The sequence below is a fragment of the Motacilla alba genome, chromosome 6, assembly GCF_015832195.1.
Source record: "Motacilla alba alba isolate MOTALB_02 chromosome 6, Motacilla_alba_V1.0_pri, whole genome shotgun sequence".
Taxonomy (NCBI): Eukaryota; Metazoa; Chordata; class Aves; order Passeriformes; family Motacillidae; genus Motacilla; species Motacilla alba.
The window spans coordinates 11544223-11555303 of NC_052021.1; the positions used below are offsets into that span (position 1 = coordinate 11544223).

At 41.4% G+C, this 11081-nt stretch overlaps 1 protein-coding gene and 1 long non-coding RNA gene across 2 annotated transcripts in view; one reads left to right on the plus strand and one right to left on the minus strand.

Annotated features, from left to right (window-relative positions):
• CSGALNACT2 (chondroitin sulfate N-acetylgalactosaminyltransferase 2) overlaps nt 1-1466 on the minus strand; it is a 31414-nt gene extending 29948 nt beyond the window's left edge. Inside the window, exon 1 of the mRNA XM_038140203.1 lies at nt 1295-1466. The gene's annotated coding sequence lies outside the window, so the exon portion shown is untranslated. The remainder of the gene's footprint in view (nt 1-1294) is intronic.
• Nucleotides 838-10702, plus strand: LOC119702328. Its single transcript, XR_005257323.1, has 4 exons — nt 838-938; nt 2041-2136; nt 3028-3118; nt 10538-10702. It is a non-coding gene; the product is annotated as an uncharacterized LOC119702328 (long non-coding RNA).
• The last annotated feature ends 379 nt before the right edge of the window (nt 10703-11081 follow it).

Consider the following 11081-nt stretch of genomic DNA (forward strand, 5'->3'; position numbering starts at 1 on the left):
GCTACTGGGAATATTTCCAAACTGCTGTCTTTGGTGCTCCTTGGGGACCCTCTATCTAGCTAATAAATAAAGGGAAACCAGAAATTTCCCTCAAACACACTAAAGCAAGATAGGAACTTGCAGCTAGTGCATACTGGAAAAGAAGAAACTGTCCTACGAGGCCTAGCATTACAGCCTCCACGGGAAAGAAAAAGGTGGTAAAAAGGTATTTTTACTATATGACCTTAAACTGAGAGATGTTGACTCGGTGTTGAAACAACCTCTCCTCTGCAGTTGAGTTACCGGAGAGAAGACAACAAAGTTAGCCCTTACCCATCATCTACAAGCTTAGCAGAAGAGATCAGTGTCTCAATTTCCACCTGAATAGGGACTTGAAGAGAGAAAAGCACAAGCAAACAACAAAACCACAGAATAAAATAAACACTGATTACACTTCACTGAATACACGTACTACCAAGTTTAAATTTCTGCATACTTAGGGTTTAAAAAAGGTCTTGCAAATTGCAACATCCCCCGTTTCTGCTTTAGCATTTCTGAATTAACTGACTGGTGACAATTACACAATTTATTTTTATGCTCAATACCAAACACTCATAGTTTGCAAGAGCACAGAATTTACCGAGCAAGAACGCGTCTGACAAAAACGGAGACGTAAAGCACAGTTTAAACCGGGCTCAACATTCCACTGAGGATCATTAAGCACCCTCATCATCATTTCCCCTATTCTGAGGGGTTGGTGGAGGGAATGGGGGTTTCTGGCGGCCGCAGCAAGCGCAAAGGCCGCCCCGCAGCCCGGCACAGCCCGGCCGGGCGCTGCCACCGTGCCCTCTCCAGCGCTGCGCTGTCGCGGGGGGGCCGCTGCTGCATCCCGCTGCCTGCGGCGGCACAAACGCGCTCCCAGCACGCCTACGGCCAGTTAACACAATGGAAACGCAGCCGTGAGGGACAGATTCATTTTATTGTTGAGACAGCGCTACGGTACAACCGAGTGGCCCGGTGCGCCAGGCCGCCGCGCCGGGGCGGTCGGGGCAGCCCCGGCTGCGCGGCCCCACGGCCGCCCGGGCCGCTCGGTGCGGGTGGCCGCAGCCCGCTCCGGGCCGGGGCACGGGGCCGGGCCCGCCGCGCTGCCGCTGCCCGCGGCCAGGAGGGCTCCGGGGCGCTGCGCGGCACCTTCTGCCGGCAGCGCCGAGGGGCGGCGGGCCGGCCGAGAGCGGCGGGCGGGCGAGGGGCGCGGGGCCGGGGAGGAGGAGCGGGGCGGCGGGAGGGCTGAGGGGCGCGGTACCGCCGTACTCACCGCGCGGGCCGGCGCGGAGCCCGCCTGCACTTCCTGCGTGCTCGGAAATGAGCGGGCGGGACCCTCCGCCGCGCCGCTTAAAGGGGACGGGCCGGCCGCCCCCGACCGCCCCCGGGGCGGGACCGGGTCCCCCGCGCAGTCCCGCGGGGGAAGCGGGGCCGCTGCCGCTGCACGGCAGCAGGGAGGGGCCGCGGGACCTCCCTCCCTCCCTCCTTCCCTTCCCGCACTCCGCCCTGCTGCGCCTTCGCTCCCCGCTCCCCTGAGGTGGGGGCGCGCCGCGCTGCGATGCGCCCCGGGAGCGGCGAGAAGCCCCCGTGTGGGGGCGAGAGCGGGAGCGTCTCAATGCACCCTCCGCAGCCGGGCCGGCCCCTCAGCCCGCCGCCGCACCGAGCGCGCCCGGAGGCTCCCGGAGCGACCGCGGCCCTGGCGCTGCCCGCTCGCAGCGCTGCCCACCCGGCCGGTGACCCTGCCCGGCCCGGGAACAGCCGCGGCACTGCCCCGGCACCCACTGCACAGCTGCTCTGCCTGCTCTGGGGCTCCGCGGCTCGCAGAGCTCCAGCAGCAGCACAGTGATGGTGATTTCTCACACGTTAGCAATACCCTGAAATTGTGATGTAGCATTTATGGTGGAAACAAGAAGCAGAATTTACCAATAATTATTTTTTAATTATGCAAGTAATTATGTACAGTTCTATATTTCTAGAAGAACATTTCGTTACACTATTTTTTTTTTTTTTAATTATTAGTTTTCTGCAGGGCTTGACCTGAAAGGAAGCTGGGCTTGGGAACTCATGCAGCTTCCAGCCATGTGCATGAATGGTGGCTAGTAGCAGTTTAAAAAGGTAAAGATCAGGAAGCAGGTAAGATAGGAATGTTCTTCCACAGCTATATACCAAATGGTTTTGGTTTTGCTCATCAAAAACAGTCAGAGAAAGCCAGTAAAGGCTTATTAGGTACAGGCCTGCACCCGCTAGCTTGACATCACTCTGCTGGATTGCCTGGGGCTGCTCACCTGCCTCAAAGGCAGGCACTGAGGGTTTTCCAGAGCAGAGCCCAATGGTCTGGACAGCAGAGGCTGCATCCTTTGTCACGTTACTGCTCTGTCGAGATCTGTACCCCATTTAGCACAGAGCAGCCCTTTGTCTTCAGGCAGGCATAAACCCATTTGTTCATAAATAGCTGCACCACACAGTGTGGAAGGGGGCTGGGTGTCCAAGGACCAGATCTGTTCAGTCTAGATTTCAAGCCCTCAGGCAGCAAAGGTCTTTCCAGGGAACACCTTAAATGAATAGGGAGAAAACACTTGGCTGGTGTTGCTATCCAAGACACTTTTCTGGCCATTAAAACTTGTCACAATGCTAGATCATCATTTCAGGTATCCCTCAAAGATAAACTTTAGATGTATATTCATAGAAGAGAATTGGCATAGGGTTTTAAATATCCACATATGCACTCCTAAAACTAGGTAAATGTGGCTTTATTACTCTTTGAAAAGAGTATGTAAATATACCATTTTAAACCTGACCTCATGCAAAATTTCAGTAGTGCATGTTACAGATGAGTGTTGAACATCCTGCTTGTCATCTTTGTTGTGGATAATGAGTAGGAGTTTAGTAGACACCTTCACACTGGAGACTGCAGTGTTCTGTAGACATTATATTTGTGAGTACAAGAAGATAACGGAATGGAAATAACTGAAATTACTGATTTTGTTAACTAACCCTACATTGTAGATCTGAAAGAAACTCTGACAACTCTGCAGCAACCACTGGTTATCCTACAGAGAGCAACCAGACTCTGAATATTGTCCTTCGAGTTTCCCAGGTACCACCTTTCTGCACATGAGCTTGTTGCTGCTATGTGGGGAGAGCTATAGAGGGCCTTCCAGGGGATTATACACAGAATACTTTTTATTCTTGTCTAAGTGCCAGTTTCCTCTGCTTACCAGAATTTCTTCTCTACCAGAAAGGTTGTTTTTTTCCAGATTGAGAGAAGGAAAAAATAGATTTGTTAACCTCTCGTAGGTACAACATGGGTATTCATATTTATCTCTGTATGAAAGGTCTACCATGTCAGGAAAAATGATGGGTTTGCAGTGATGTGTATGGTTTCCGGATTCTTCTATCAGAACAAGCTGTTCTAAGATTAGATATTCCTTCGTAACTCAGACTTATATTTATGCAGACAGATGTTATAGATCCTATTTGGTGTTAGTCTTACAGGTGTACAGAGGAATTCCCACGTTGTTTGTGAATAAAGCAGCAAATAAAACATTCAGGAAATGTCTGTGTTTCACAATACAATTCATTTCAGCCTCAGGATTTTTCTTAGACAGGCAGTTGCAGACCTCCTAACATCTGAGAGCAATAGTGTATGTATTTATGTATTTATATATTTATGTGACTCAACTTTTAATTTTCCTAAAATATTATGATAGGATGGTTATTTAGGAGACAGACTTTAAAATGTTTCCCCAAACTTTGCTGAGCTCTGTTTTTAAATTGGTACAGTTGGGGGAAAGGAAGTGGCTGGCTGGCAATAGCTTATTCAAAAAAGAAGCGTTTTCCAGAACAGCATTAGCTCCAGCCTCTAGTGGTTTTGGTTTTCTTTTTTGTGCCCTTTTTTTTTTTTTTTTTTTTTAAGCATATGTGTGGGCTGGAGGGGAAGAAACAAAAGAAAAAGAGAGAGAAGAGCTGATCTGAGAACATGATACCAAAGTGAAGGAGTAATGTAAATGAGGCCAAAGGAGAAAAGAAAGCAATCCTTCAACAGAGGATAGTTCTGTTCTATTAACCTCTTGAGCCAAAATGAAACATGAATGTAGAATAAGAAAAATGGCCAATTATTTTGCCTGAAAATTCTGAGCTTTAATTGTCAAACAATAGTCATTAGTTTGCCTTGACACAAGGCTTTTTGTCAAATACCACAGCTAAGCTTTACTGATGGCATAATTCCAACGTGATCCCATGTGAAACTGCTTTCTTTTTCCTGAAGTGTTGCAAATTATTTATAACAGATACTGAACAATGCAAGCAAAATCATGAAGAAATTTTCATAGCCCGAAATCACCCCTCCTACAATATTTTAATCATTGTGATTTACATTCCTCAAGATTCTCAATCTGAGCTTCTCACTAAGTTACACTCTGTAACCCTTTGTCACTGCTCCTGTCCAAATGCATCCTGTTGCTCTGGGCAGTGAAACGGGGTCTTGGGAGAGGCCATGCTCTTCAGCAGAATTAACTCACGCCTGCCTGGGGCAATGCCAAGCTCCAGCTCAGGCTCTGCTGGCAGTGCTGCAGTGTCAGACCCAGCTGGGCACTGAGAGCTCAGTCCAGGGCTTGCTCTGGACCTCTGAAAGGACACGATCTTCTTGTCATCCTGGGGCATCAAGGACACGTTACAGGCGCTTGGAATGCCGGGATATTTTACCTCGCTGTTTGCAGAGACTGGAATAATCCCTTGACTTACCTTAGCTTTAGGAGAGACAGCTCATCTGTGAAACTTTAGTTTGTACCAACATACCACGCAAAAACCTTCCTGCATTTATTGTTACTGTGCCCTTATTGTGCATTGAGCAACATTCCTTTTTGTCAATGCCTAGGCTTTTGGCCTCTACATCTTTGAGTGCTGAAGGACTAAATTTTTTCATGTAGTGTTTTGGGATCAAATAAATAGTAATTCTTTGGTATTATAATGTACTGAATTTTGGACTCAGAAGCATATAATTTATATAATGTTTGGTAAATGAACTGCTATGGATTGCTCATTTCCTGTTGTTTTGGGATCACAGTTTCTAAATTACTTCCTTTCAAAAATTCTCATTAGAAAACAGTATCAACTGACTTAAAATTTATATAGAGTTCTTTCATATATTAAAGCAGACTCAATAATTATGGTACTAATTCATGAAAATAGAAGATGTTCCTTATAATAAAAACATAATCAATACAATCACAGCTGTAAGTGAATGTAAATAAGATTTAGTTTTATCTACTATCTGGAAAAGCTTTCTTCTGGTAACAGAAGTGCTTACTGTAGTCCACTTACTTTTTTCTTTGACTAGTGATTGTTTAGCATCTGGAAAAGTGCATGGAAGGATAAATCGGAATTTTTTGGATACAATCTCTTCAAATAACTTTTTCTCTTTGAAACCAACATATAGTTGCTGTTAGCAACAAATGTTTACCAGGCCCTGTGACAGCAGCAAATGGATTGTGGAAACATTCCTGTACCACCAGTACAGTGTCGCTCTGGCTGGGGCCATGGGGGAAAAGGAATATAGAAGGGGACAAGCAGGGAGCTGCATTAAATGCCTGGGCTCTGCTGCTGCTCCAGCTGAGAGCAGCAGGCAATATTCCGCAGTGGTGGCTGAGCATTTTTCCTGGCCACATGGCCTTATTTTTCCTGGCTGGAACAATGGGTTGTGTGCCCACGGTTCCACTGCTCACTCGCAGCTGCACCAGGGTATCACATCAGAGTCAGCAGTAACAACATATATGGAAAGTAATCCATGTAGGTACTGCTGGGATTCTATACTGGTTTATTTCTGACTATTCCAAAACACCTTTACTGTGTAGCTTCTGTCTAATAGCACCAAGAAGTGCTGTAGGCATTCTTCTAAAAAGAGAGGAAAATTTTGTGAATGAATGAATACATTGACTGCAAAGCAGTTCTGAAACTAAGTCCAAGCAACCATATTCTGTTCCTAGAATGGACAACAAATAGGAGGATTTTGACTGGAAGACTCAGTGTTATGCAAAACATACTAAAAAATTACACATTCCTTTTTTTTTTTTGTCCTTCAGTACTGCAGAACATTAACCTCTGAATACAATAAAGTAACATATTTAAAATCAATTCTATTAAATGACTTTTTAAATTGTAGACTTGACTACCTAGGATGCAGCAAAAGAAGTTAGAACATTCTGTATGTTCATGAACACTCCTTGTCTGAGGAGATAACAATATAAATTATCAAGGTCTTTTGGTTTGTTATCTGGTTGGGATTTTTTTCTGTGCTTGATGGCCACATGTACCAAACCTCAAGTTATTCAGATAAATATCTACAGTAAAAATGCAATCTCTCTAGAGAAAAATATTTGGGCTTTCTTAATCTGACGTGCTTCATGTTTTATACAAAATATTCAGTATATCAGTATTTATTATGTGCTACTGCATGAGCAGGTGTACCCACTGAGCCTGCCCAGCAGTCAATAAAACCACCACCACCACCTTCCACACAAAATAAAAGCAAAACTGTAGAAAGCCACAGGACAGAGATGATCATCCACGTTGATAGTTTAGTAAAGAGTTAGTACAAAGCCAGTGTTAATTTCTTCATTCACTAGACAGAACTAGAGACTAAGAAACTTCTATTGTTCATTGTCTGTACTGTGCTGCTCCATTGTTTGCAATATTTATCTACTCCAGTTTAGGGTTTGGGTTTTTTTGCTAGTGTTAAGACTTGTCTGTCACTGCCCAAAAAACATCTCCCTGCATTTGAGTTAAGAACTCCAGCCAATTCATAAAACAAATTATTTCTCTTGTTTCTGGTACCATTCATTGTTGCATATACATCATTAAAATGTTTTAAGTGCAACATTTTTCATATTTTTATATTCCTCCCCAAAATTAGCATGGAAATAATAATAAAATCACCTAACTACTTGGATTTTATTAGCAGTACTTTACCAGTGACTGAAAAACTCTCACAGGGCTGTAACAGTGTTAAGACAGGGCAAAAGGAAGGTTCCCTTGTCAAGAGAGAACCCTCCTGGGTACCACAGAATATCAACAGACAACCAGGAAAAAACACCATACCTCAGACGAGCAGTTGAAAATACTTTGTTTAGATTTTCATGGAAATTGGCATCTGTTCCTGTGGTGCACAAAAGCAGTGGATGATTTTGGAAAAGTGTTAAAGTATACTGTTGAGACTTCACTGCTACCATTATAAAACCAATGGGTAAGGATGAACTGATTTGCAAAGTCAGGATCAAATGTCACTGCATTCCTAGCAGTCTCAAAAGCTTCTTTTTAATTGCTGACTTGTAATGATTGTTTTATCTTTGTTAGGAAAAAGTTTTGCTAATGAGTATCTTACAATGACTCACATCTGTTGGTAAAATGAAACTCCAAATCAAATTAATTCAAAGCAAGATTTTACATTAGGAATGCAATTACAGGAGAGCTGAACATTTTGAAAATCACTTGAATTTGTTCCCACTCCTTCTCAAGAGCAAGGAAAATGTGTTCTTGCTTCTCCTTTCCTGTCCCTATTTTTAGAACTAGAATGAGAAAGACCTGATCTGGCAGCCTGCACCCCATTTAAATTACAGAATATCAAGTTCAGAAGTATTTACTAGATGGAATCGAATAGTTATAAATGACATTTCTATTTCAGTTTCATTCTCTTTTTCATTTAAATTTAAAGAATGTCAGTTACCAGTTCTGGCACCATGCTAGACAAGCAAGGATTTGCACCATTTTAAAAAACAAATCATATTTATGACAGGATAAGCACAGAGATAAAATGTTTTTTCAAACTGGCTTTTTCTGCAACTCAAGCATCTTAGAAGCTGTGTGCAAGTTGTGTTTAAATTACTGATGTACACTCACAACATGAAGATGTTCATTATGTGTGCAGACAAATGCAAATCGTAAAATTTGGCCGTGTGTAGGAGGTGAAAAAACATAGCTTAACTTGTGAATGCCAAAATGCTGCTGATAATTTTATGTATGTTTCCTGCTCCCCCTGAGCTGTGCTTAAATCTTGTATGACAAGGTCTTCAGAGTAGACTTGATGCCTTTCATAGCAATAAAGGTAATATGGGCTACTCATATCACTGCGTTTCAAGGTTTAACACCCTTGAATCGTGTTCTGCTATGTATTGCCTAGGAAATATAATTCTCATTTGAAATAGTAGCAATTAGAAGCAATCTCTAGTTTAAGGTCTAGCATTTCAAAGCATGCATTTCACATTTTCTAATATGAGGAAACCATAATGGAGACTCAGAAAGCAAATAGAATTGATTCTATAAATGTTATTTCTGTTTGGTTACAAAGTTGTCTCTGATGGTAACTTGTTGTAACCTAACTTGATTGCTTACTTATCGTTGTGCATGTAAAAATGGGGATCAATATTTTGCAGTATAAATTAAAGTATTCTTCATAGTGTTTCTACAAAAACTCACATCATCTGTTTTTCCTTGGTATTTAACAAACTATCACAGTTCATTTTAATAAATGATCCTGGAAGAACAACACTGGGTTAGACCTCCAACAGCAATGTTTTAAAATAAAAATCCCTATAGGCAGCGGAAACTTTATGCCTTTCTGTTTGCTGGCTGGGCCAGGCCACTGTTCAGAAAACCTCTGCACAAGAGAAACAGTGAAGTATGCACTGAAATGATTTCCTGACTCGATGCTAAAATCTCCCTCAATTATTTATACCCTGTACCAGAAAGAATAACTCCTGTCTTCTGCTAACACTCCTGTCCACACAAAAACTACCTTGGAGAACAGTTAATTATCCCAGTTTGTTTCTTGCTGGCTGGTTCTCAAAGCTCTGTAGCCATTAAAAAAATACTATGGCTCTGGAATTATCTCCTGAATATTTTCATAAACTTTTCCCACATTTCAGTCTTTACAATGCTCTTCCAAGCTTTTTTATCATCTGAAGATGAATCCTTACTAGCTTTCTCAAGGAATGAGATCAGCCCTCTCTCTCAGCCTCCTCGTCTGTCCCATCAGCCACTCCTTACTTGGGATTCCATCCTTTGGACATGTGCTTTTCCAACAAAAAAGAATTTATTCTGAATCTCTTTTTTGTGAAATACTCTTCAATAAAGGGATACTGTTCTTGTTAACTGCAGCAGTTAAGCAAAAAAAAAAAGTAGGATGAGTGTATCCTATTGGTTTATTGATTTGCACCGGGCTCTAGCTTACACCACATTACGTTCTCTGAAAGACTAAGTGGAGTTTTTGGGGGTTCTTTCCCCCAAAAATATCTTTCAAATATACCGAAATACAGACAAGCAAGATTCTTTGCGAACCAAATGCTTAAAATACATATTCATTTGATTTAGTTTTATTAAAAATTTTAAAATACTTCCATCCTTAAGCACAGTAAATTCAGAAAGGAAATTGCATTGGCAAGAAGCTATGAAAATGGCACATGTTCCAAATGAAAATCAGTGTTCACATCAAACCCTTTCAATTGTGATCATGTCAGGAAGGAATGCCCTGAACAGCTGAAAAATTATATAAGGGCTTAAACAATAATTTATGTGACCTGCTGAGAGAGGAAATATCAGACTGGGAACTGCAATGATTGATACCCACATTGAGGCTGAATTGTTCAGGATTTCAAATCTATGTAAGTACAACTGCAATGCTCTTAAACTGTTCTCACTATTTAGATTACTCTGTAATCCATATGGAAGTGCTTTCAGGTGAGATAAAGTTGCATTTTTATGAATTGTACCTTTTTAACCCAAACAAGGAGCTAATTATTTCTGATGATGAGCTTAAGGGAAGGTGTACTTATCTATCCTCAGGCAGGCAAAATGCTTTTACTTAATTTCATAGCATTATCTTTGATAATTGCTCAAAGAAAAAGGTTTCAGCAAGAAATGTGTTGGTTTATGATTCATATAGCCCTTTAAAAGACCAGGTAAAGCCAAAAAACACTATAAAAAGAGAGAACTTTTTATTTTCTCAGAATGCATTGGGAGTACTTAACTATTGTAACTGCAAGACACAGGTTGCTGCTGTCCCAAAGTTTAGAAATGAGAAATACAAAACTGAGCTTAAACTAACGACTCAGCTTTACTGGAGAACTTAATAAATATAAAAAAAATATTTCATTCATTGTCTCCTCTAGGTATAAATTAGAAAATTATTTGTGCTTACCTGTTCTCTAGTGTCTAGCATGTCATTCTTCAGACTGCTTCCCAACAGGCAAGTTAAAATATTGTACCAGGGATGGGTACAGCAAGGGTATTGCTACTTTGTCCACATTTTGGTAATACCCTTTGTACTTTTGCTAGTTGACTCTTGGGATATTGGACTTCAGAGCAGCAAATGTATGTGAATAATGTATTTATGAATGATCCCACTAACTTCAGAAGGACTACTTAAATTTTATGAAGTTAGATAGAGAAGATGTGAACTTAGGTTTTCTTATTAAGATTTTAAGTGTTGCATAGATTTTAAGGGAATTATTTGGTTCTTTTTCAGGAAGTTTGCTTGGGCTGAAAAGATCAAATCATTCATCACATTATGGCCCATCTGCACTCTGTTCATGGGGACTATTGCCTGGTGCTACTTAAGGCCTAGTGCTTTTGAATATTTTCTCCAGTATTTTGTTATAAATTTACCCCTGGAGCTACAGTGAGAAACAACACTTTCAGGTAAGCTGAGCTTTGAAACAAAGTATTTCAAAATTATAAGCAATTTTTTTTACTTTCAAAAGTTACAGAGTAGAAATATTCTTTTTATAGGTATTTTGAAGCTTGTATTGTTCATATAAGACTGATACTAAATCAATAAGGAATATAAGCTTGCTCTTACTGTATGTTTTTGAGAATTGCTAAGGTCCAGTTGAGGGTACCACAGAGATTCATGTGTATTTTGCATGATGAGTTGTAGACAAAATCCCAGTTAATTAAATATTATGTACCTCATATCCATGGGATAATATTTTTAAGAACTTCTAGTATATGAAACAGGCTAATGTCTGAAAATTAAAATTTGCAACCTCACAGTAGATTTTCTGAGTATC